We start from the raw sequence: 26530 nt of genomic DNA, 5'->3' as shown, positions 1-26530 counted from the left end.
CTCCATCCCTTTACTCTGCCCCCTTCCCTTCTGTACTTGTTAATCCTCCCTTCCCACTCCCCGTTAACCCTGTCATAGGCGGCCTATACCCCTGATCCTGCTGGCCTCTGCTCCAGCCTTACTTTTTCAAAGCAGATTGTAGCATATAAGAGGAAAGCAAGGTATTTATCCACCTTTGATTGCATCGAAGGCATATCCTCTGATGCAATCTATACTCATATGCAGACAGGGTCCATTGAAGGACCTCTTGGTTTAAAATATTGCAAGATGAGTGAGATAAGATAACAACCTGTGAAAAAACATGATTTCACAATACTCTATGAGTCTATATGTGGCTGTAAAGGGTTTTGGTTGCATGTTACTATAGTGCATTGGGTAATCACTAGAGATGAGCGAACACCAAAATGTTCGGGTGTTCGTTATTCGGAACGAACTTCCCGTGATGCTCGAGGGTTCGTTTCGAACAACGAACCCCATTGAAGTCAATGGGCGACCAGAACATTTTTGTATTTCGCCGATGCTCGCTAAGGTTTTCATGTGTGAAAATCTGGGCAATTCAGGAAAGTGATGGGAATGACACAGTGACGGATAGGGCAGGCGAGGGGCTACGTGTTGGGCTGCATCTCAAGTTCACAGGTCCCACTATTAAGCCACAATACCGGCAAGAGTGGGCCCCCCCCCCCTCCCAACAACTTTTACTTCTGAAAAGCCCTCATTAGCATGGCATACCTTTGCTAAGCACCACACTACCTCCAACAAAGCACAATCACTGCCTGCATGACACTCCACTGACACTTCTCCTGGGTTATATGCTGCCCAACCGCCCCCCCTCCCCCCCCACAGCGCACACCAAAGTGTCCCTGGGCAGCCTTCAGCTGCCCTCATGCCACACCACGCTCATGTCTATTTAGAATTGCGTCTGCCATGACGAGGGACCGCAGGCACACACTGCAGAGGTTGGCACGGCTAGGCAGCGACCCTCTTTAAAAGTGGCGGAGCGATAGCCCACAATGCTGTACAGAAGCAATGAGAAATAGAATCCTGTGCCACAGCCATCAGGAGCTGCACACGTGGGCATAGCAATGGGGAACCTATGTGCCACACACTATTCATTCTGTCAAGGTGTCTGCATGCCCCAGTCAGACCGGGCTTTTTAATTCATAGACACAGGCAGGTACAACTCCCTATTGTGAAGTCCCTGTCGACCCACAGCATGGGTGGCTCCCTGGAACCCACCGGCGGTACACAGAAATATCCCATTGCATTGCCCAACACAGCTGAGGTAGTAATGTCGTGCTTAATGCAGGTGGGCTTCGGCCCACACTGCATGCCCCAGTCTGACTGGGGTTCTTTATAAGTGTACAGATGTAGTAAAAACTCCGTGTGCACCTACAGCATGGGTGGGTGCCAGGAAGCCACCGGCGGTACATAGAAATATCCCATTGCATTGCCCAACACAGCTGAGGTAGTAATGTTGTGCTTAACCCTTTCCAATCCAATTTGTATATGGTTTTCCTAGGGGGCTTACTCTTTTTCTGCTGTTATACAACGGCGCTATATGCTGGCTAAAGCCAGTACTGCATGAGCTGACACGTAGGATAGGCTCCGACAGCAGAGAGGCTGGCAATATACAGTAAGAGAACCCCGACGGACGTCTACCAACAACGGAGCTGTACAGCCTTAAACCCTAATGTCTTCACAGGTCACACAGTGGACTGGAAAGGGTTAATGCAGGTGGGCTTCGGCCCACACTGCATGCCCCAGTCAGACTGGGGTTCTTTACAAGTGGACACATGTAGGTTAAACTCCCTGTGGACCCACTGCCTGGGTGGGTGCCAGGAAGCCACCGGCGGTACATAGAAATATCCCATTGCATTGCCCAACACAGCTGAGGTAGTAATGTCGTGCGTAATACAGGTGGGCTTCGGCCCACACTGCATGCCCCAGTCAGACGGGTTCTTTAGAAGTGTACAGATGTATTGAAAACTCAGTGTTCACCTACAGCATGGGTGGCTCCCTGGAACCCACCGGCGGTACATAAAAATATCCCATTGCATTGCCCAACACAGCTGAGGTAACGTCAGCTGTAATGCAGGTGGGCGAAAAATTAATTTGATTACACTGTAGGCGAGGGCCCACAAAAATTGCTGTATCAACAGTACTAATGTACATCCCAAAAATTGGCCATGGCCAGCCAAGAGGGCAGGTGAAACCCATTAATCGCTTTGGTTAATGTGGCTTAAGTGGTAACTAGGCCTGGAGGCAGCCCAGTGTAACGAAAAATTGGTTCAAGTTAAAGTTCCAATGCTTTTAAGCGCATTGAAACTTATAAAAATTGTTCTGAAAAATTATTTGAGTGAGCCTTGTGGCCCTAAGAAAAATTGCCCGTTCAGCGTGATTACGTGAGGTTTCAGGAGGAGGAGCAGGAGGAGGAGGAGGAGGAATATTAGACACAGATTGATGAAGCAGAAATGTCCCCGTTTTGGATGGTGAGAGAGAACGTAGCTTCCATCCGCGGGTGCAGCCTACGTATTGCTTACGTATCGCTGCTGTCCGCTGGTGGAGAACAGAAGTCTGGGGAAATCCAGCCTTTGTTCATCTTGATGAGTGTTAGCCTGTCGGCACTGTCGGTTGACAAGCGGCTACGCTTATCTGTGATGATTCCCCCTGCCGCACTAAACACCCTCTCCGACAACACGCTAGCCGCAGGACAAGCAAGCACCTCCAGGGCATACAGCGCTAGTTCAGGCCACATGTCCAGCTTCGACACCCAGTAGTTGTAGGGGGCAGAGGCGTCACCAAGGATGGTCGTGTGATCCGCTACGTACTCCCTCACCATCCTTTTACAGTGCTCCCGCCGACTCAGCCATGACTGGGGAGCGGTGACACAGTCTTGGTGGGGAGCCATAAAGCTGGCCAGGCCCTTAAAGACTGATGCACTGCCTGGGATGTACATGCTGCTCGATCTACGCACATCCCCTGCTACCTGGCCCTCGGTACTGCGCCTTCTGCCACTAGCGCTGTCGGCTGGGAATTTTACCATCAGCTTGTCCGCAAGGGTCCTGTGGTATAGCAACACTCTCGAACCCCTTTCCTCTTCGGGAATCAGAGTGGGCAGGTTCTCCTTATACCGTGGATCGAGCAGTGTGTACACCCAGTAATCCGTAGTGGCCAGAATGCGTGCAACGCGAGGGTCACGAGAAAGGCATCCTAACATGAAGTCAGCCATGTGTGCCAGGGTACCTGTACGCAACACATGGCTGTCTTCACTAGGAAGATCACTTTCAGGATCCTCCTCCTCCTCCTCCTCCTCCTCAGGCCATACACGCTGAAAGGATGACAGGCAATCAGCCGGTGTACCGTCAGCAGCGGCCCAAGCTGTCTCTTCCCCCTCCTCCTCATCCTCCTCATGCTCCTCCTCCTCCTCCTGTACGCGCTGAGAAATAGACAGGAGGGTGCCCTGACTATCCAGCGGCATACTGTCTTCCCCCGCCCCCGTTTCCGAGCGCAAAGCAGCTGCCTTTATGGTTTGCAGGGAATTTCTCAAGATGCATAGGAGAGGAATGGTGACGCTAATGATTGTAGCATCGCCGCTCACCACCTGGGTAGACTCCTCAAAATTACCAAGGACATGGCAGATGTCTGCCAACCAGGCCCACTCTTCTGAAAGGAATTGAGGAGGCTGACTCCCACTGCGCCGCCCATGTTGGAGTTGGTATTCGACTATAGCTCTACGTTGTTCATAGAGCCTGGCCAACATGTGGAGCGTAGAGTTCCACCGTGTGGGCACGTCGCACAGCAGTCGGTGCACTGGCAGCTTAAAGTGATGTTGCAGGGTGCGCAGGGTGGCAGCGTCCGTGTGGGACTTGCGGAAATGTGCGCAGAGCCGGCGCGCCTTTACGAGCAGGTCTGACAAGCGTGGGTAGCTTTTCAGAAAGCGCTGAACCACCAAATTAAAGACGTGGGCCAGGCATGGCACGTGCGTGAGGCTGCCAAGCTGCAGAGCCGCCACCAGGTTACGCCCGTTGTCACACACGACCATGCCCGGTTGGAGGCTCAGCGGCGCAAGCCAGCGGTCGGTCTGCTCTGTCAGACCCTGCAGCAGTTCGTGGGCCGTGTGCCTCTTATCGCCTAAGCTGAGTAGTTTCAGCACGGCCTGCTGACGCTTGCCCACCGCTGTGCTGCCACACCGCGCGACACCGACTGCTGGCGACATGCTGCTGCTAACACATCTTGATTGCGAGACAGAGGAGGAGGAGGAGGAGGAGGGTGCTTTAGTGGAGGAAGCATACACCTCCGCAGATACCAGCACCGAGCTGGGGCCCGCAATTCTGGGGGTGGGTAGGACGTGAGCGGTCCCAGGCTCTGACTCTGTCCCAGCCTCCACTAAATTCACCCAATGTGCCGTCAGGGAGATGTAGTGGCCCTGCCCGCCTGTGCTTGTCCACGTGTCCGTAGTTAAGTGGACCGTGGCAGTAACCGCGTTGGTGAGGGCGCGCACAATGTTGCGGGAGACGTGGTCGTGCAGGGCTGGGACGGCACATCGGGAAAAGTAGTGGCGACTGGGAACTGAGTAGCGCGGGGCCGCCGCCTCCATGATACTTTTGAAGGACTCAGTTTCCACAACCCTATACGGCAGCATCTCAAGGCTGATGAATTTTGCTATGCGGACGGTTAACGTTTGAGCGTGCGGGTGCGTGGCGGCGTACTTGCGCTTGCGCTCGAACACTTGCGCAAGCGACGGCTGAACGGTGCGCTGAACTACACTGCTGGATGGGGCCGAGGACAGCGGAGATGAGGGTGTGGGTGCAGGCCATGAGGCGGTAGTGCCTGTGTCCTGAGAGGGGGGTTGCATCTCAGTGGCAGGTTGGGGCACAGGGGGAGAGGCAGTGGTGCAAACCGGAGGCGGTGAACGGCCTTCGTCCCACCTTGTGGGGTGCTTGGCCATCATATGTCTGCGCATGGTGGTGGTGGTGAGGCTGTTGGTGTTGGCTCCCCGGCTGAGCTTTGCGCAACAAAGGTTGCACACCACTGTTCGTCGGTCGTCAGGCGTCTCTGTGAAAAACTGCCAGACCTTAGAGCACCTCGGCCTCTGCAGGGTGGCATGGCGCGAGGGGGCGCTTTGGGAAACACTTGGTGGATTATTCGGTCTGGCCCTGCCTCTACCCCTGGCCCTGGCCACCGCACTGCCTCTTGCAACCTGCCCTGCTGATGCCCTTGACTCCCCCTCTGAAGACCTGTCCTCCTGAGTAAGCGTTGCACACCAGGTGGGGTCAGTCACCTCATCGTCCTGCTGCTCTTCCTCCGAATCCTCTGTGCGCTGCTCCCTTGGACTTACTGCCCTTACTACTACCTCACTGCAAGACAACTGTGTCTGATCGTCATCGTCCTCCTCACCCACAGAAAGTTGTTGAGACAGTTGGCGGAAGTCCCCAGCCTCTTCCCTCGGACCCCGGGAACTTTCGAATGGTTGGGCATCAGTGACGATAAACTCCTCTGGTGGGAGAGGAACCGCTGCTGCCCAATCTAAGCAGGGGCCCGAGAACAGTTCCTGGGAGTGTTCCCGCTCCTGAGCAGGTGTCATTGTAGTGGAGTGAGGAGGCTGGGAGGAAGGAGGAGCAGCAGACAGAGGATTCGGATTTGCAGCAGTGGACGGCGCAGAACTGCGTGTTGACGATAGGTTGCTCGAAGCACTTTCTGCCATCCAGGACAGGACCTGCTCACACTGCTCATTTTCTAATAACCGTCTCCCGCGTGGACCCATAAATTGGGCGATGAATGTGGGGACGCCAGAAACGTGCCTCTCTCCTAATCGCGCAGCAGTCGGCTGCGACACACCGGGATCAGGAGCTCGGCCTGTGCCCACACCCTGACTTGGCCCTCCGCGTCCTCGGCCGCGTCCACGTCCTCTAGGCCTACCCCTACCCCTCAGCATGCTGTATTACCAGTGATTTGATTTCACAGGCAGGAAATAAATTGGCGCAAGACTGCAGGCCAAATATAATTTTTTCCCTTTTTGGAAAACGAAAGGCCCCACTGCCTCTAGTGAATGAATTATCTAAGTTTAATAACTGTGCTGTGTCCCTGCTAATGTGTCACAGAACGTGAGGGTAGCAGAGTTATTATAACTCTGGCAGAGCAGGTATTTTTTTTCCCAATTAAGGAAAGCAAATGGCGAAGCCAGCAGTAAAGCGTAGCTGGGTGCGTATGATTTAGCAATGTTTTTCACGCAGCTCACACGTGTCCACCGCCCGTAAGGACGGACAGAGGCTGGACAAATAGATTTGTTTCCACTTGTTTTTCCACCAAAAGGCAGCACTGCGTATATTCAATGAACATGAGAAGTTTAATAACTGTGCTGTGTCCCTGCTAATGTGTCACAGAACGTGAGGGTAGCAGAGTTATTATAACTCTGGCAGAGCAGGTATTTTTTTTCCCAATTAAGGAAAGCAAATTGCGAAGCCAGCAGTAAAGCGTAGCTGGGTGCGTATGATTTAGCAATGTTTTTCACGCAGCTCACACGTGTCCACCGCCCGTAAGGACGGACAGAGGCTGGACAAATAGATTTGTTTCCACTTGTTTTTCCACCAAAAGGCAGCACTGCGTATATTCAATGAACATGAGAAGTTTAATAACTGTGCTGTGTCCCTGCTAATGTGTCACAGAACGTGAGGGTAGCAGAGTTATTATAACTCTGGCAGAGCAGGTATTTTTTTTCCCAATTAAGGAAAGCAAATGGCGAAGCCAGCAGTAAAGCGTAGCTGGGTGCGTATGATTTAGCAATGTTTTTCACGCAGCTCACACGTGTCCACCGCCCGTAAGGACGGACAGAGGCTGGACAAATAGATTTGTTTCCACTTGTTTTTCCACCAAAAGGCAGCACTGCGTATATTCAATGAACATGAGAAGTTTAATAACTGTGCTGTGTCCCTGCTAATGTGTCACAGAACGTGAGGGTAGCAGAGTTATTATAACTCTGGCAGAGCAGGTATTTTTTTTCCCAATTAAGGAAAGCAAATGGCGAAGCCAGCAGTAAAGCGTAGCTGGGTGCGTATGATTTAGCAATGTTTTTCACGCAGCTCACACGTGTCCACCGCCCGTAAGGACGGACAGAGGCTGGACAAATAGATTTGTTTCCACTTGTTTTTCCACCAAAAGGCAGCACTGCGTATATTCAATGAACATGAGAAGTTTAATAACTGTGCTGTGTCCCTGCTAATGTGTCACAGAACGTGAGGGTAGCAGAGTTATTTAACTCTGGCAGAGCAGGTATTTTTTTTCCCAATTAAGGAAAGCAAATGGCGAAGCCAGCAGTAAAGCGTAGCTGGGTGCGTATGATTTAGCAATGTTTTTCACGCAGCTCACACGTGTCCACCGCCCGTAAGGACGGACAGAGGCTGGACAAATAGATTTGTTTCCACTTGTTTTTCCACCAAAAGGCAGCACTGCGTATATTCAATGAACATGAGAAGTTTAATAACTGTGCTGTGTCCCTGCTAATGTGTCACAGAACGTGAGGGTAGCAGAGTTATTATAACTCTGGCAGAGCAGGTATTTTTTTTCCCAATTAAGGAAAGCAAATGGCGAAGCCAGCAGTAAAGCGTAGCTGGGTGCGTATGATTTAGCAATGTTTTTCACGCAGCTCACACGTGTCCACCGCCCGTAAGGACGGACAGAGGCTGGACAAATAGATTTGTTTCCACTTGTTTTTCCACCAAAAGGCAGCACTGCGTATATTCAATGAACATGAGAAGTTTAATAACTGTGCTGTGTCCCTGCTAATGTGTCACAGAACGTGAGGGTAGCAGAGTTATTATAACTCTGGCAGAGCAGGTATTTTTTTTCCCAATTAAGGAAAGCAAATGGCGAAGCCAGCAGTAAAGCGTAGCTGGGTGCGTATGATTTAGCAATGTTTTTCACGCAGCTCACACGTGTCCACCGCCCGTAAGGACGGACAGAGGCTGGACAAATAGATTTGTTTCCACTTGTTTTTCCACCAAAAGGCAGCACTGCGTATATTCAATGAACATGAGAAGTTTAATAACTGTGCTGTGTCCCTGCTAATGTGTCACAGAACGTGAGGGTAGCAGAGTTATTATAACTCTGGCAGAGCAGGTATTTTTTTCCCAATTAAGGAAAGCAAATGGCGAAGCCAGCAGTAAAGCGTAGCTGGGTGCGTATGATTTAGCAATGTTTTTCACGCAGCTCACACGTGTCCACCGCCCGTAAGGACGGACAGAGGCTGGACAAATAGATTTGTTTTCACTTGTTTTTCCACCAAAAGGCAGCACTGCGTATATTCTATGAATAATAACTGTGTTGTGGCCCTGCCTATACAATTCTTTCCCTGCAGTATCAATGGAGGGTGGAATGCTCTGCAGAGGCGATTTTGAGAAGCCCAAAAAAAATGCAGCACAGCTAACAGCAGCCTGGACAGTACTGCACACGGATAAATATGGCCCTAGAAAGGACCGTTGAGGTTCTTGAAGGCTACACTCACTCCTAACACTCTCCCTGCCTATGCAGCACTTCTGTCCCTAATGCCAGGTGCAACGCTCTGCAGAGCCGATTTTGAGAAGAAAAAAAAAATGCCACTGCTAACAGCAGCCAACACACAGCTATCAGTGGCCCTAATAAGGACCTTTGGGGGGTCTTGAAGCCTACACTAACTACCAATTCTTTCCCTACAGCAGCTCCGGTATAAACAGCACTGTCCCTCATCTAACTCACCAGGCATCTGAGGCGAGCCGCGGGAGGGGCCGACTTTTATATTAGGCGAACACCTGATCTCGCCAGCCACTCACAGCAGGGGGGTGGTATAGGGCTTAAACGTTGCAGGGGGAAGTTGTAATGCCTTCCCTGTCTTTCAATTGGCCAGAAAAGCGCGCTAACGTCTCAGGGAAGGAAGTGAAAGTAACCAGAACACCGCATGGTGTTCGTTACGAATAACGAACATCCCGAACACCCTAATATTCGCACGAATATCAAGCTCGGACGAACGCGTTCGCTCATCTCTAGTAATCACTGAAGAAGAATTAATTAAAAAACTAACTTTATTAATGAAGATTAAAATCAAATTGGACAGAACAAAACATATATCTTTAGTTGAGGTATTAGGGAAAACCCTTCACTTCTCTGATTCCAAGTAGGTCTCTTAACAATGACCCCACTAGTAACTATTAGGTGTATCAATTCTCATGTGTAAGTTTATAGAGTACATGGGATGACAGCCTTCCTTTATTAATGTGGTATGGTCATTGAAATGAGTGGGGTTTAGCCCTCTTCCTGCTGATACATAAATTATGGGGTTGCCCTCATGTTGGGTCCCCAGATCAGACAGAAGTTCCAGATAGAAGAAGGGGTGTTATACATGTTGCTTAGACACAAAACTGTGCTCTTGTAGACTCAGTTGAGACCCTCCTTAGGATATAAAAGAAGGAGGATTAGGTTGTGAGCACAGTGTTATTAATGCTTCTTAAATATCCATTTATTCAAGTATGATAAACAGCGGTTATTCACCACTAGAGGAAAGGAAGGGGTTAAGTGTCAAGAGAGGACCAACTATAAGAGCCAATGACTGGTGTTAATCAAGGTGGGGTGACTGATATCCTCCACTTAAAGTACCAGTGTAGATATATGATGTGAGGCCCAGTTAAGATTTAGAAGGTCCAGTTAGCAAAGGGTTAAATAGTGCCATGAAAGAGTGGATAGGAGAGACCAGTGATAAATACAAAGAAGGAGCTGGTTTTTCTCCCCTAGTTAAATATCCTCTTCCTTGAAATAACTCCAAATTCTAGTCCACCGATAGAAATAGACCAAAAATAGGAGAGGAAGGGGTTAACTAGTGCATAGGAAGCCCTTCCACTCAGAAAGTATGTGGCACCAAAGCAAACCTACTACCCTGAGTATTAAGACACAAATCAGGGAGTAGTTGCTAACTATTGCACCAAACCAGCACTCTAGGGGTTAAAAGTGCCCGAATGTCTGCAGCGCTATAAAGTGCTGTTCCTGTAGTTCAGATCACTTTAAATACTTATAATGCTGCAGATCTCTAGGTGAAAAAACCCTGTACTTTAACACAGCAGCGCTGTGAATAGGGAGAAGCTAAGTCGGCACCGATGTAGCTGCCCGACAGAAGGTATCGGGCAGCCGTCTAGTTCTAACACCTCAGCTAACTATCTGGAGAGTTACTGACTCACTAAAACCACGTCATCGATGTGTTTCTACAGTGCTATTTAATATGTGCACTGTTTCATCAGGATGCGTTATTCAGTATCAGAGGGAGCAGCCGTGATATCTGGCGGCATCCCTGTAGTGAGTGCCGCGCGTCTGACAGATACAGCGCTCATATATGTGGAGCTCCTCCTTCCCTCTCTTATCCCATCCAATCCCAAAAGCTGGCTGTCATTTAGTCAATCCCCCTTGCATTCTCCCGATACAGGCTGAATAGAGCACCTCTTCAGAGGTACTTCAGTACTGGACAGCTCCCTGCTGTCGTGATGTCGGGCATCAGTGTGGGGAGGGGAGGATCAGCACTGGACAGCTCCCTCCTCCCTACTAGAGCCCTATAAAGGATTTCACAGGTTTATGTGAAGGCAGGGGGTTTTGATATATTCAAATTAAGATTATAGCTCTCTCCTGGGGAAGATTAGGAGGGTTTTTTTTGCTTCTAGAGGGATGATTATAGTTAGTTAAAGTGTGAAGCAAAAAATGAGTGCATTTCTCAGTGTTTGGTCAAAAACTCCAAGGGGGTGGGGGTGGGGGGGGGGAGGTAATAGGGGGTTGATTAGTGCATGGGAAGAGGTTTCAAATGAAGGAAGTGTAGGATAGCTGTTCATTCAAGCCTGTAGGTGAGCAGGTCTTGAGTCTATGAATCCACATACATTCCTTCTGTAGAAGTTTCTTGTCTATATCTCCCCTTCTTCCATTGTACCTAATCAGTTCAATGCCTTGGAACTTGAGAAGACTTAGGTCATTGTCGTGATGGTCTCTCATGTGTTTCGCCTGTATGCTCCCCCCTCTGTACATTCCCAACATGGTCCAAGATCCTTCTTCTAAATTGCTGTTTGGTCTTGCCTACATATTCTAGGGGGCAGGGGCAAGTTGCCAAATACACCACTCCTGGTGTCTTGCAATTTATGAAGTCACGGGTCTCATATGACTTTCCAGTGTTGACGCTCTCAAAAGTTGGTCCCTTTTTTATGAATCCGCATGCCTTGCAGTCAGAGCAGGTGTATGTGCCCTTGATTTTTTTCGAGGTCAGCACTTACTGTAGTGCATTGAATTTGTTTCATGACAAATTGGAGTCCTTAACTAAATGTAAGGAAAATAAGGGTGAGCACATCTGTATGTACACAAAAATGGTACTAATAGAGAGAAAAAGTAATCCCATATGAAAAAATAAAAAGCCTAATATAACGATGGTGTCCTAAAATTAGAACATTATGACCTGAAAGTTTGTGAACAGAAGTATTCTTTAATTCCTGAAGGCAAAAAATGGCTGATTTTAATATTTCCATTTTTCATTTTCTCTTTATCTTATATTCTTTCTTGCACTTCCTGAGTAGTTTATGTTAGTTTAAGGTATAATTTGTATAACCATTTAGAATTTATATAAGAACACTTCTGAAATAATGTGTGCACAGAGGCTGATATCATTTCAGCACAGACTAATTATTTTTCTATAAATCAAGCAGTCTTTTAATTAAGTAGCCCTGCTGCTTAACTAGCAGGTTGCCTTAAAGGAGATACTGCCCCTCTTCTCTTCCAGTGCAGAGATCAAAGTGAACAAGAACTCTTACTCATATTTTACTGAGTCATGATGGAAGTTGTTCTCTAGGGCACAGATCCCTTGACAAATTTCTGTCATTAACTATAAAAAGGAAACAGGTTTGAACTATATAGGACAGACATTAAACTGCATATTAAATACACTCAAAGTGTGTTAATTGTTTAATAATTTACTCTTACTTGTCAAAGGCAGAGTTGTACACAATTTCACAAAACCCTAGTTAAAAATGTATTTGTGGGCTATGTATGCCTTCTTATTTTTTCACTGCTTTTAATTACTAAACCACATACAACATATCCTTATTTACAATATTTCAAGTACTTTTCCATACATGTCTTATCTAAGAAGGGAGTTTTAAAAAGCATTGTACAATAAACATGGATAGGGTCAAAACATGAAGGTCCTAGCAGCACGGTGTGCATGGATGACTGGCTGCCCTGCTGCCTTAGGCTGATGGTTACTTAAATATTACTGGTTTAAGCTTCCAGCATTAACATGTAATAATGTATGCCTAAGATAAGTTACCGTCAGCCTAAGGCAGCAAGGCAGCCAGTCATCAATGCAGATGCTGCATTGATCAGTGTGATCGGAGCACCCATCCCCAGCTCCTAGGTGGCCACTGCCTCACTGCTGAGTTGCGCCAGCCAGTGCAGAGCCTCTGCTCCATGACTGCTGCTCGCCCGCTCACCGCCATTTTGCCGCTGGCCGCGCGTCTGTTCCGCCGGTGGGACGTTCAGCCAGCTGGCGCAGACTGCTATGTCAAAGCAGGCGCCGCAGGCTCTCTGTTCCCGTATTCCCGATACAGGCCGTCACCACTGCAGAACTACACGCTGCCCACGCATCTGCTGCTCCGCCGCCAGAAAAGCCGGACACCCGCACCCTCAGTGCTGCATTCCACCAGCCGCCGCAGCCTCTGTTTTCCCTGGTGCACGCTTCCCTGATTATCCCATGGCAAAGTGGCTGCTGGGCACGCATGTGATGCTCCACCGGCAAGACAGCCGGGTGCCCGCCAACTCCTCTCTGCTACGTTCCGGCTACCATCCCGGCTAAATGCTTAGTGGCATTCCAGGACCTACAGGTCAAGCAGATAAGCAGCCAATCACTGATAGGGGGCGTCACCCCCCTGTCACTCTTGACTCCACCAGGACTTCTGATGGCGTCAAGATACACTAATACCAAGGGTGAGTATACTTTGTAAGCCCAAGAAGAATACTCACCCTGAGCGTAAGGCTGCAGAGTTCCGACACGTATGCAAAGGGTGCAGCGTGTGTGTTTCAGTCCCTGCCCCGAATTCAAGAATGCCTGCTTTGCTCCCTGCCGGCCACTCACCTCTGTATCTCAGGCGACGCGTCACGCCTCAGTTCCGGACGCCGAATCACAGCTCCCTTTAGTGTGGCGGCTGACATCTCCCTTCCACCGACCACATCACTGTTTCATTACGGCTGCGGCGGGGAAAAGAAACCACAGTTACATTTGTGTTCCTTGCTGCGAAGGGGGTTATAGCCTTCTGCCCCTCCGCCACCGCCGAAAACACTGAGGGGCCTTCCGCCTTCTGCCCCTTCGGCGCAAGGGAACCCTAAGGGGGCCTCCTGATTAAGGGCTCCGCCACCGCTGAGAAAGTCACTTCATGGTATGGGTGTACGGCTGCAGCACCACCGGCCGCTCTATGTATTTTCTCATCTTCTTTAGTGCCCTTCCAGGACCTGCTGCCGTACATCCTGTTCAGCCAATCAGGTACAGGGGGTGTCACCCCCCTGTCAATCTTGACTCCACCAGGAATTTCTGGTGGCATCAAGATACACTAATAGCAAAAAATTTCCCTTGGGATACTTTTTACTTTTCTACAAGCTATGGCAGCCCTACCCAAACTCCATATTTTTTACCCCAGTAATCACTAGTTTGTGAATGGGATTGAGCCTATGCATTTAAGCACTTTTCAGCATAGATGATTGAAGAGACTCATCAAACTTATGATTTTCTTATTTCTCCAATCCACCCACTCATAAAAGGCACTGGTAAACAGTGAATGGTAATTCACATATTATTTTTTTCAATTCACTAAAGGCAAACTTGTGAAAAAATACAAATTGTAGTTGAATTGTAAATAAATTAATGAAATTGATGGATCATTCACTCATTTCTACTTTAGCCGCCTTCTGTAGAAATTGGGTATTATGGGTCAAGGCCTAAATATATAAAATACAAGTTACTGTTACCATTTAACCATATCTGTCAGCCATTCATGCATAAAAATAATTGCTGTTGTCTGTCAAATTGTTACTTATAAATTCATCATGAACGTTTGATTTGGTCAGAAGTTGAACCAAGCTAGCAAAAGTCCACCCAAAATCGGGTTCTACTGCTTTGGTTTACTCAAAACTACTCCTGAACACTGGTGTATAACACTGTCTAAATCCATAAAAGTCCTGTATAACATTCTCAGTGTTACTGGCTTTAGACAGTATTATACATCAGTTTTAAGGATTTTGGTGAACTTCCAGTTCTGTTTGAACTAAATCAGACTGAACGGAACTTTTAGCAAAAATTTGGAGACCTGGCTGAACCGAACTTTTCAAAAGTTCACTCATCACTAATTTCTAGCAATAACCTATACACATATGTTTTTCAGATGAATCATCTTCTCTCTGCTTGCCCTCTTAACATGACTATTGGTGGTGACAACAGATATTATGTGTATTAAAGGAAATCTTTCATCATCTTCTTGCACCCCTCACTGAGAGTAGCATAAAGTTGTGGCAGTCCACCTATTACGGTGACATGTCTGCTGTATTTATCTCTGCAGTAGTTTGGGAGAAACTTTCATTTTATCACTAGAAGCCCCACAGAGAACTACAGGAAGTAGTCCTTAATATTCATGAGCTACAGCTAGCCATGCCCCCCTCTAGTCACTGATTGACAGCTGTCTCTCTGTGCATAATAATAGGCAGACAGGTGTCAATCAGTGACTAGAGGTGAGGTGGGTGTGGCTAACTGCAGATTATAAATATTGGGTACTATTCCCTGTAGTCCTCTATATATGTGCTGCTACTGATAAAAAATAAAAGAATCTCCCAAACCATAGCACAAATGCATACAGCAAACATATTACTGCAATTAGTGTGACTTTCACCGTTATGCTACTCTCAAGGCATAAATAGATAGTACATACCCTGTAGAAGTTAGTATAGAGTATAAAGGGGTCAATAATAAGATGGTTTGAGGTAACCACTGTAAATCCCTGGAGACAAGGATAATGTCTGAGTGTAGAAGATATGTAGAAAAAATAATAACAGCTGAAATATGCAAATCGACCAAAGGGTTATAACAAACCCATGGCTATAGATCGCTAGTATCAGGAAGATTAGAGATGGAGGCAGACAACTATAGAGACAAGGGAAGATAGGTTTAATTGCGCGAAAGTCCCAAATCGGGAATCTACTGAGAAATATGCAGCAATATGGTAGATTATAGAAAGCAATTGAAGGATAGTACCTCGTTTAGGTCTTTGGGATCAACCGTATCAAGTCTAAAGATCCATTGAGTTTTCTTCTGTAGCACCTTCCTATTGATATCACCCCGCCTACCATTCGCGCGTATTAGTTCTATGCCTTGGAACTTGATATTAAATTCTTCCCCTACATGTGTCTCACGCATGTGGTTAGCCAATGGTGTGCTCTCACATCTCCTAATATTCCCTACGTGCCCCAAGATACGTCTTCTAAATTGTTGTGTCGTTTTACCGACATAATTTTTGGGGCACGTACAGGTAGCCATATACACTAAATTGCCCTACCTGCAATCAATGAAGTCTCAGATAGTGTATGATTTCTTCGTCGCTGCGCTCTGGAAGACATCACCCTTCCCAATGAAACCACATGCCTGACAATCATTGCATGGATGTGTTCCCTTGGGACGCTGTGATCCTAACCAGGTCAAAAAACATGGGGCAGGGTCCAAGTGGTTGTTGGATATCACATCATCCCAGCATCTTTTTCTGACCCTTTTGGGTCCCATGTTTTGTGCGTTGTGTGCTGTGGTTTGTTGTTTGTCTCACTTATTGTTTGGAGGCCTCATTGATTTTAATTAGTTATCAATAAAGGTTATATTTTAAAAGGATCAACCCAGTAAAATTATTTTCGGATCTTTTCTCTGATTCTTCTGCCTCAGTGACATGGATGTATATTCTACAGCAGGCACAAGCTTGTATTGAGGTAGGCATATGGCAAAAGAGTGCCTACATTGGCAGCCAATGAAACAACATTATAGGAAGACTTGATACTGGGGCAGATGATGAACCATACTTTACTAAGATGTCAACCAACTATAGAAAAGTTGAATTTTATAGATATGTGTCCTTTTGTACTCATAAATGAAGACATAAACAGAGACGTTGTTCTTTGCCCTTTTGACAGTATCATCCTATGGGGCGCTATGCTAGATGCAGCTGTATAATATACCCCTAATTTCTCCTATCAAGCTCACAAATAGTAAAACATAAATGTAAGAGGCTTAAAATTATATAACCATTTTAAGAGCATGCTTTAATGGAAAAAGCACCACATTTTTCTGGACTTGCTTCTGGTCTAATATCTCAACTAATTTAACAGCAGTTGTTATCAACACATTGTGGCAAGACATTTTGCAAACTGTTGCTGGAAGATATTGCCGATTATGTGAGCTTTTTCAAGCAGGACAGTTTCATTTTTTTTCCCCACGAGGGGTTAGTGCATGACATAGTAGTTAACATAATTTAGCAGTATTCTTGCTCTTTTCAGTCCAGGCAAGTCACTTAAAAGACATTACAAGATATTTATTCTGAGTTACATTTTGTGCTACTTTATGTTTGAGAACCACAACATAAATATCATGTAAAAACATTTGGGTTAAAAATTCTAAAAATGAAATATATAGATGATAATTTTATGTAGCCCATAGGCCACTTCATCAGACATTTAACAAGTGAATATCCCAGGGAATAGCATAACATTTAGCAATGTAACACTGAAATAGTTAGTATTTGAAGTGGTACATAGTTGTGTATTGTGACCATAGATGAAAATGTCTCATTGCTTCAGAATCTTTGTGTCCAAAGTTCAGCAAGTTTTTTTTCCCCAAACCTGTCTAGGAACGTCTGCTCTTTCAAAACCAGTAGGGCACCCTGTCCACGGCCGAGGCGGAATATCGCTAGTGATATCCCGCCATGGAGGAGGAGGGGGGAGCACTGACAGGTCTCTGAGATGAGCCTATCTCACCACGGAGAATCACGGCAATTGCAGGATGCTGCGATTTAAATCCCACGAGCGGAGAATCGCTATGATTCTCCGCTTGTGGACGCTGGCACTGCGCTTTCCATATCAATCCTATGGAAAACTTTACAGAGCGTGATCTGCGGGCAATTTATCGCAAGTGGATCATCGCCCGTGGACAGGCAGCCTACGTGTGAATTAAACTTCATAGCTTCTGGTCTCCTTTCTCAAATGACAAATGCATTCACGTACATCACCATTTTCTCTGGTCTCTTCTCCACTCTTTCCTCTCATTCCTCTCAGTCTACATGTTTCGATTGCCGCACTTTCTATTTTCCATTAGGTGTTGACAGCCATAGGCAGATTGAACTTGTACAAAAAGCAGTCTGCGAATCCAACCCTATTGAAGGTATGACCACGTCTTCTGGCACTGCTTGAGATTGCCCTTATTTTAGGAGGCTCTTGGATGATCTTGGATCATAGGCAAGTATAAGATAAATAGATCTATGCTATATAGGTGGGTAGATAGATACTGTAGATAGATAAAGTTACTATTATTGGACAGTACAACCAGCCAGAGGTGTTACTTCAGGCTCCTGGGTCTAGGGTTGTCACTAGGCTAGTAAATCACCAGCCTGGACTGCATTTTTACTGAGAGGCTGGTACTAGTAAAAACTCTGCAGTGTACATAAAGCAGATACTATACCGGTTTATCTGCTGAGGTATAAGTTACATCTGTATTTAGGATATCTGTACAGAGGAACTATCTGCTGATATAGGGTAAATATCTCTCAAACCACATTGTGTGTTACGTTACCCCTCAAAATATATATATATTTTTTACCTTGACCAGTATTTTATGGTGAGAAAGGTGGCAACTCTACCTGAGCTCTAATGAAAAATCTGTAATAGAGCCCCTATATGTGGCAATAACAATACCTACATTTAAGACGGTTTAGTAACCCCTCAGGCACCTGTGCCCATATAAACCTAAAATTTCTTTATCCCTTTAAGGTTCTCTCCTGCAGCCAGCTATTCTTCAGACTTGCAGAGGACATCAAAAAGCACCCCAAAAGTTGTTTGTAATGTAAGAGTGTGACACCTTTTGAACATTGTTAAAACAGTCTTAAAAATATGGCAGTTTTTAGTGCTTCTCTATGCAGTGTGTAAAAGTGTTGTTGAAGCAAATCTATATGAAACTTAACAAGCCATATAGCTGTTTCAGTACCTCCATTGGTGTCCATGGCATACGTGAGGAGTGATGAGAAGACATGGACCACTGCTTAAGGCCTTAGTCAGACGGGCGTTTTTTTGCCGCGATTTGCGCATGCGCATGCGTCCGGCGATTTTTTAAACCATTGCTTTGCAATGGTATCGGACACATGAGCGCTTTTTATGCGCTCGTCTGATAAATTATAGAACAGAAATCGCAGATCGCACCTATCTGCGATCTGCGATTCCTGTTCTTTTCTCTATATGCGCTCAATGGGGCCAGCAGCAGCAGCGCCGACCCCATTGAGAACATATAGAAGACAAATCATTCTTCTCTGCCACAGCTGTAACAGCTGTGGCAGAGAAGAACGATGTTTGCCCATTGAATTCAATGGAGCCGGCAATACAGCCGGCTCCATTGAAAGCAATGGGCTGCCGGACAGCGCTGGATGAATTGTCGGGAAGGGCTTAAATATATAAGCCCTTCCCTGCAATTCATCCAGAAAAGTGTTAAAATAAAAAAAATATATATACTTACCTTGTCCCGGCAGCCGGAGTTCAGCACGGCCGGCCTGCAGTGGGTGTGAAGGGGGTGTGAGTCAGACCTGCCCCCTGATTGGCTCAGCCTGAGCCAATCAGAGGCAGGACTCACTCACACCCATTCATGAATTCATGAATGGGTGTGAGTGAGACCTGCCTCTGAGTGGCTCAGCGCTGAGCCAATCAGGGGGCAAGTCTGACTCACACCCCCTTCACACCCACTGCAGGCCGGCCGCGCTGAACTCCGGCTGCCGGGACAAGGTAAGTATATATTTTTTTTTTTATTTTAACACTTTTCTGGATGAATTGCAGGGAAGGGCTTATATATTTAAGCCCTTCCCGACAATTCATCCCACACTCGCCCGCAGCGCATTGCTTTCAATGGAGCCGGCTGTATTGCCGGCTCCATTGAATGCAATGCGCTGGACAGCTCCGGCCCGTTTCTAATGAAACGCGGCTAGGAGCAGATTTTCGGGCACCGGTCACGCGATTTGCGGATGCGCATCAGTCATGCGATCCGCAAATCGTGCAAAAAAACGCCCGTCTGACTAAGGCCTAAGGGAGCATTGGGACACAGCACAAAGAGGGTGCCCAAGTACATAGTAGACAAAGTAAGGCAAAAAGCCACTTATGGAGCCTGTGCAGATTGAAAACAAGAGGCTAAAGGCCTAGTAAACTAACTCTACTGAGGTAGAAACGCATTAGACCTAAGTGGAGCATAGGTGGTCAGTGGCTCATGTGAGCTAAAGAGTAGACTTTGTTTTTGGACCCTAGTTGAACTTTACCAAGGACTATACCAAATCTGTCAACCCTTTCTACCAGTTCATGAAAGTTGAACAATATTGTCCAAATTGCACCATCTTTAACAGCTGTCAACTTCCATCATTTGGTTAAAAAAAGTTAACTTTCACCTGTATGGACCTGTCAGAATAGGGGTGATAAATATGACTTTATATTTCAACATAGCTTATTTAGCCCTGTACCAAATTGTTATTTTTCATTTAGCTTGAGGATAATGTACTGTACTTTGATGTTTGTTTGTTTTTGTAGCATTTTTGCATTATGATTTTCTAGTAATTTCTCTGTATTTTGTGGCTCCACTTCATTCTGTATTCAGTCTCCCAGCAGCTATTAATGTGACATGGCTAGAGGGATCATAGCTAAAACAAACATAAGCATACCTGATGTATTTTGATTGGAATGAACAATTGATATGCTAAGATTGTGCAGTTGGTGTATTTTCTGAAAGACTTTTGATGATGGCTGGCATGACTATAAAAACAACATCATACATGCAGTCTGCTCTAGGCAAATTTTCCTCCCTTCCTTGATTATCTGCAGCTGCCATCTTCTCAAGCTGAGCTGGAAGCTTCATATTCCTATTCTACCTCCCATATTAAATAATTAGATTTCCCTCTCTTCTTTATATTCAGATTTTTTTTTTTGCAAAACATCTTTAGTTTACCTAGTGCAAAATACGATTTCCCGAAAATATCTAGAAGTTTTTGCCAAGGGAATAATATGGTTAACCCCTTAGCGATGGGGCTTTTTGTTTTTTTTTCGTTTTTTCTTTCCCCTTTTAAAACATCATAACTCCTTTATTTATCTATTAATCTAGCTGTATGAGGGCTTGTTTTTTGCGGGACGAGTTGTATTTTTTAATTGTACTATTTATTGTACCATATAATGTACTGAAAAACTTTTTAAAAAATCTAAGTGGAGAGAAATGGGAAAAAAACGACATTCTGCCATCTTTCGGTGCGTCTTGTTTCTAGTGGGCAGAAACTGCAACAAAAATGACATGATAACTTTATTCTATGGGTCAGTATGATTACTACAATTTCAAACTTATACAGTTTTTTTCTTGCTGCACTAGTTGTATTTTTTTTTTTAAAGATATTTAATTTTTTTAAATTATTTTCTGTCTCCATCTTCTGTGCACAATAACTTTATTTTCCATCGACATAGTTGTCCAAGGACTAATTTTGTGTGTACGTCCTGTAGTTTCCGTTTGTACTATTTTTGAATATATGCATCTTTTTGATCGCTTTTTATTACATTTTTTCTTGGCGACAGGGTGACCAAAAAAGCGCATTTCTCGTGTTGTTTTTTTTTTTGGATGACGTTCACTGTGTGGGCTAAATAATGCATTACTTTGATAGATTGAACTTCTACGGATGCAGCGATACCAAATATGTATTTTTGCTTTATTCAAATTCTTTTATTGTAAATATCGCAAAAGGTTTTTTTTTAACTTTTATTACTTTTTTTGTTTTTAATAATTAGTAAAACTTTACTGTTCTTATTTTTACATTTTCTTTTAGCCCTACTAGGGGACCGCAACATGCAAGGCTTTGATCGCTCCTGTAGTATAATGTAATGCCACAGCATTACACCATACTGTGATCTGACAGGCAGCCGGTCAAGTCACTCCACTCTGTCACTGTCAGAATTTAAAGGGTTAACAGCCCTGATCGGCTGTGTTGCTCGTTGGGGCTGTTGCCCGCGAGTGTCAGTTGTAAGAATCAGCTGACACCCGCGATGTATGAAGGGAGATAGCACGGCAATTTCTCTCCATACACGTCCTGCAGCTGCAGGACATAAAAACACTATGGGGCTATCACTAAGGGGTTAATATTTTACATCAGTGTTTGTAAGCCCAAACTAAATTTCCAACTCTTCTGTACTTTGGACCCAATCCAAGCTGACCAAACTAAGAGTATTATTACAGACTTGATCTTAGGATTCATGCACACAGCCATGTTACAGCTTCGCTGTGAGCTGGAATATGGCTGCTAGAGAGGTGCTTTAGACCTCTGCTGTATCTCAGCATACCTTTGTTTATGTAGAAATTACCCAGAAAAGAAGTCAATAAGGTGTCTGTTAGGATACCAAAAGGCCGCATGTTCATGGGCGGGTCAGATTCCGCATGCGGGAGCTGGTGGCGAAATCTGACCCTGCCGACGGCCAAGGACAGTGCTTACCTGTCCAGGTCTTCACTGTGGATGTGTGCGGAAGCGCAGCCCGGCACTCCGCCGCACATGCACAGTAGAGGTTTTTTTTTTATTAATCTCCTGCCTTCCAGCGGAATCAGCAGTGCATCTGCAATTCAATTGCAGACAGGCTGCGTATCGGACAGCTTCCAATGACTTCAATGTAAGCCGTTCATGCGGGAACCACAGCAAAATGGAGCGTGCTGCGATTTGTTTTCCTGACCAAAAGGTCAGCAAAACAAATCTGCATACTTTAATTCTGGGCGGCTTGAACGGCAGATCATCCATGCGGGTGCCTCGCGCAGATTCCGCAATTCAAATTTGCTCGTGGACATTGGGCCTACAACAACTCAACTGAAAATCAACAGTGGCAAAATCCACACCTAAATGGTATGCATTTGGTCGTGTATTATATTGCGGATCAGCTGCAGAATGTAATCTTTATATTTCAAGAGTTGAATTCAGTAGCATAAATAGGCATGCTGCAGATTTAGAATTTCTGCACCCTGTAAAGAAGATTTTTGAAATTCCCTCCACATGCATTGTACTATAAATGCTGCTGAATTCCTGCTAGCGGAAATCTCAGAGCATTTCCAGCTCATGTGAAGGCGGTTTTAGAGTTAGGAAATCCATCTTTCTCAAGTCTTTTAATTAGACCATATGGCCTGATATTCTACTTTCCCAAAATTAATTTGAAGGCTTAGGCCTAAAAAGAGCTATCTGTTAGAGTTAGGACCCACCCAAAAGCAATGGTCACCTGGGTATGGCGGATGGGCCCACATGTTTTGATCAAAATATGCACTACAAACCTTGCATTTTTATGCAGTTAGTATATACAACATTTATGCAATTTTATTCACTTGGTAATAAAGTTTACTGGAAAAAAAACAACACAGAGGAGACAGAAAGAATATAACAACTGCTTCTTCACAGACACCGCCAGACATGATGAGATACTGCTGTAGTAACACTGCCCTAGTTCTGCTGCTCAATAATCTATTAGATGCTTTGTCAGTATTAGTTGAATACCAAGGGTTACATGGCATGTTTGGTGAATCATACGACTGTTGTCTATTACAACGGATCAATCCAAGGATTGTACCATTCTACTGTGCAAATAGGGTCCACTGCAATGGTAGAAGAATGGTATATGAGCAGAATTTTAAATACATATATATTAGAAAATTGTATGATTTCCTATCCTATAACGAAAAAAAGACAAATTATAAAAACAGTAGAAGGTGGACAACCCTTTTAATGTTCAGACTAGGCAAGTCAGATTCAGTTGAACCAATCTCGTGCTGTAAAGAAGACAGTCTAATACAATGATACACTGGTGCAGTATACATACTTAAATGAAATATAATCACATTGCAGTACCTCTGTGGGCCATTGCAGAGAACTAAAATTACTTACTACAATGACAATGATAAATATGCACAGACATTAACACATGCACACACCAGACAGACTTGCACAAATCACAGTTACCCTCAGCATGCACTGTCGGGTGCCATTGAGGCAGAAGCCATTTAAACCCATCCAACCAGGAAAATAACCCACTGTGTAGATAATAAATACAGACATAATCATTGTGGCCTGCGGTCAACACGAGCACTGCAGGATCAGTGCCGGCTGCTGCACTGCCAACCTGTCTGTGTCTAAAGGAAGATGTATTCTTCCTTCTGTCGCAGGCTTACTGAGATGAGTTTCTTTGTAAAGTATTTTGTCCTAATCCTGTTTTGGAGGACACATAGCAATATGTTAATGTGAGTAGTACTTCAAACAAGAGTTGAAACAAAGACAACTTTTGGGGAAAACAGCTAATTTTATATTCATTCAGATCAATATTCGCCATAGAGGGCTGCTTGTTGCCGTTCTGTCCTATTATCTGTGAGCATTTTTCATTTTTCCTTGTTATGTTGCATACCTGGGGAGAGCTGTCAGCATGGGGTTAACATGTGATTAGCAGTTTGATAATACAAATAGCATCTTACCCCAATGAAATGCTTAAGTGTGAAAAATCTAAAGGTTTAGTGTTATTGCAAAAGTTGACATTCACATAATTAGCCTTCAGGAGCTATCAGACTCCACAAAATGTATTTCAAACTGAATTAAAGTACCACTTATATGAACTTTTTAATATTCATAAAATCTCTTTTATTGGGGTTGAAAACCTCTTCACAATCCCAACAAGAAAACAGCAAAGTTTATTAAAAAATAGCAAGTTAATCAAATTTTTCACACGTTCTATTAAAACAACACTATTTTACCCTTTTCCTCATCCTCTGATTGGGGCTCTCGACTTGAAACTAAATCAGTGCTTTTTATGTAGATATGTTCGTAGTCTGTATTAAAGTGCCTTGTGAAAGTATTCCCCCTAGTGATGAGCGATCATACTTGCTAAGGGCAATTGCTCGAGCGAGCATTGCCCTTAGCGAGTAACTGCCCGCTCAAGAGAAAAGGTTCTGCTGCCAGTGGCGGGCAGGGAGCGGCGGGGGAGAGCGGGGAGGAACGGAGGGGAGATCTCTCTCTCCCTCTCCCCCCCCCCTGCACCCCCTGCTCACTGCCACAACTCACCTGTCACCCGCATCGGCAGCCGAACCTTTTCTCTCGAGCGGGCAGGTACTCGCTAAGGGCAATGATCGCTCGAGCAATTGCCCTTAGCGAGTATGCTCTCTCATCTCTAATTCCCACCCCTTGCTGTTTTTCATGTTTTTTTGCACTACAGCCTGCATTAACCGCTTCCCAATGTGCACTGTACATTTCGCCGAAAGAAAAACATATGTAATTCCAGAATTGCGCTTTTTGGCCGCCTCCTCTCCAAGACAAAACTGAATAAAAAGTGGTCAAAAAGTTGTACATGCCCCAGAATGGTACCAATAAAAACTACAGGTAACCTCACAAAAAAGGAGTCCTCACACAGCTGCATCAACGGAAAAATAAAAAACGTTATGAGGGTCGAAAATGGTAAAGGAAATTTTTCTTTTAAAAAAGGTATTTTTTAAGTAGAACTACATAAAAAACTCTATAAATTTAGTATTGCTGTAATCATACTGATTCCCACAATAAAGATAACATGTCATTTTTACTTTGTTGTGAATGCTGCAACCCCTCAAAATGACACAATTGAGTTTTTTCTATTTTTTACCATTTAGAAATTTTTAAAAGTTTTCCAATGCATTGTATGGTATGTTTAATAGTACCACTGCAAAATACAAGTCATGCCGCAAAAAACGTGCCCTTCTATAGATATGTTGCCAGAAAACAAAAACGTTCTGATTTTTTGAAAGTGGGGATAGAAAAATTAAAACAAAAAAAGGCTGCAGCAGGAGGAAACAAAATGGTTGTGCTGCACCACAGTCCCTGTTGTGGGGGAGTGAAGGAACGGAGAAGTGGAGGAGCAGTAATAGCAGAGGCTGGCCTGCTGTGAGGCCAGTCTATCGTTTAACTGAGTTGTCATGATGAGGAGTATAGTGCATGTGTGCTTCATGATGGCCCTCAGGCATCTGCAAACGCTAATGCGAATACTTTGCACCGTAAGGCTGTCCGTTCAACATTGCAGGCAATATTGAATATTGAACAGGGTGACCATGCGGAATGCACAGAATGCTTTGACAAGACTGATTGCTTTACTGAAAAATGTCATGTTGCGGTGAACAGTTTGGCAGAATTTGCTTGCTCAAGTTCTACTGCAATCCTAGCAAGAAATGCTCATGAAACATCTACAGCTGTATTTACCTCCTCTGATGGTGCTTTTAACATGTTATCTCACTCTGCTGAGAATGGTAAGCATGGTCCTATTTTAAATGCTTTGTCTGCTTCATCTGCCTATGTAAAATGCCTATTATGCGACATTTTCAGCACAAGTTAGTAGTGTGGATATGCAAAATGATATGTAAAATGAACCTACTCTATGCAATGATTTTCTAGCTGTGACTAAAAGCAATACTGTTTTGCCTCCCTTTCTGCTCAGGTTGGTAGCCTGAAAGAGGATGTTGGATTTATAAGATACGATTTACAGATAGTAACTGAAAGATTATCTAAGGGCTCGTTCAGACTAGCGCTGTGGGCTCACAGTATAGACGTGTGCAAAGATCACAGCTATAATGCATGTGAGCATGTGAATGGGTTAATTCCAGCTACTTGTAGTAGCCCATTTACATGATCTGCGGTACAGGGTGCATGCTTTCCAGCTCCCATAGTAGTCTATGGAAAGCACGCACCAAAGATCATAGAATCATAGAATAATAGAGTTGGAAGGGACCTCCAGGGTCATCGGGTCCAACCCCTTGCTCACTGCGGGATCACTAAATAATCCCAGACAGATATTTGCCCAGCCTTTGAACACTAGGACAGGTCCTATCTTTACATGCACCATGGAGCTTACATGCAACCTGCAATCGCATGTCCTATCTTTGTTAGGTGCTCTAATTTAGCTGTGGAAAGGGCTCATAGAATTCCTTCTCATCTACTTCCATTTGGTGCCATGCCAAGAACTGTTTATTGAAAAACTCCTACAGTATTATAAAGAAAGCAAGAGAAATTAAAGACTTAACTATGGATGGACGTTGTATAGCTGTCTTTCCAGATTATTCAGTGGACATGCAAAAACAAAAACGGCTGCAGTTTCCTGATGGTAAGAAGGTTATGAAGTTTACAGCTGCCTTAGGGCTCATGTCCACAGGCGGGTTTAAATTCCGGGATCCGTGTGAGGTACCCGATGCGGATGATCTAGAGATCATGGG

Source organism: Eleutherodactylus coqui, chromosome 6, assembly GCF_035609145.1.
Source record: "Eleutherodactylus coqui strain aEleCoq1 chromosome 6, aEleCoq1.hap1, whole genome shotgun sequence".
NCBI classification, from domain to species: Eukaryota; Metazoa; Chordata; class Amphibia; order Anura; family Eleutherodactylidae; genus Eleutherodactylus; species Eleutherodactylus coqui.
This window is presented reverse-complemented; position numbering follows the sequence as displayed.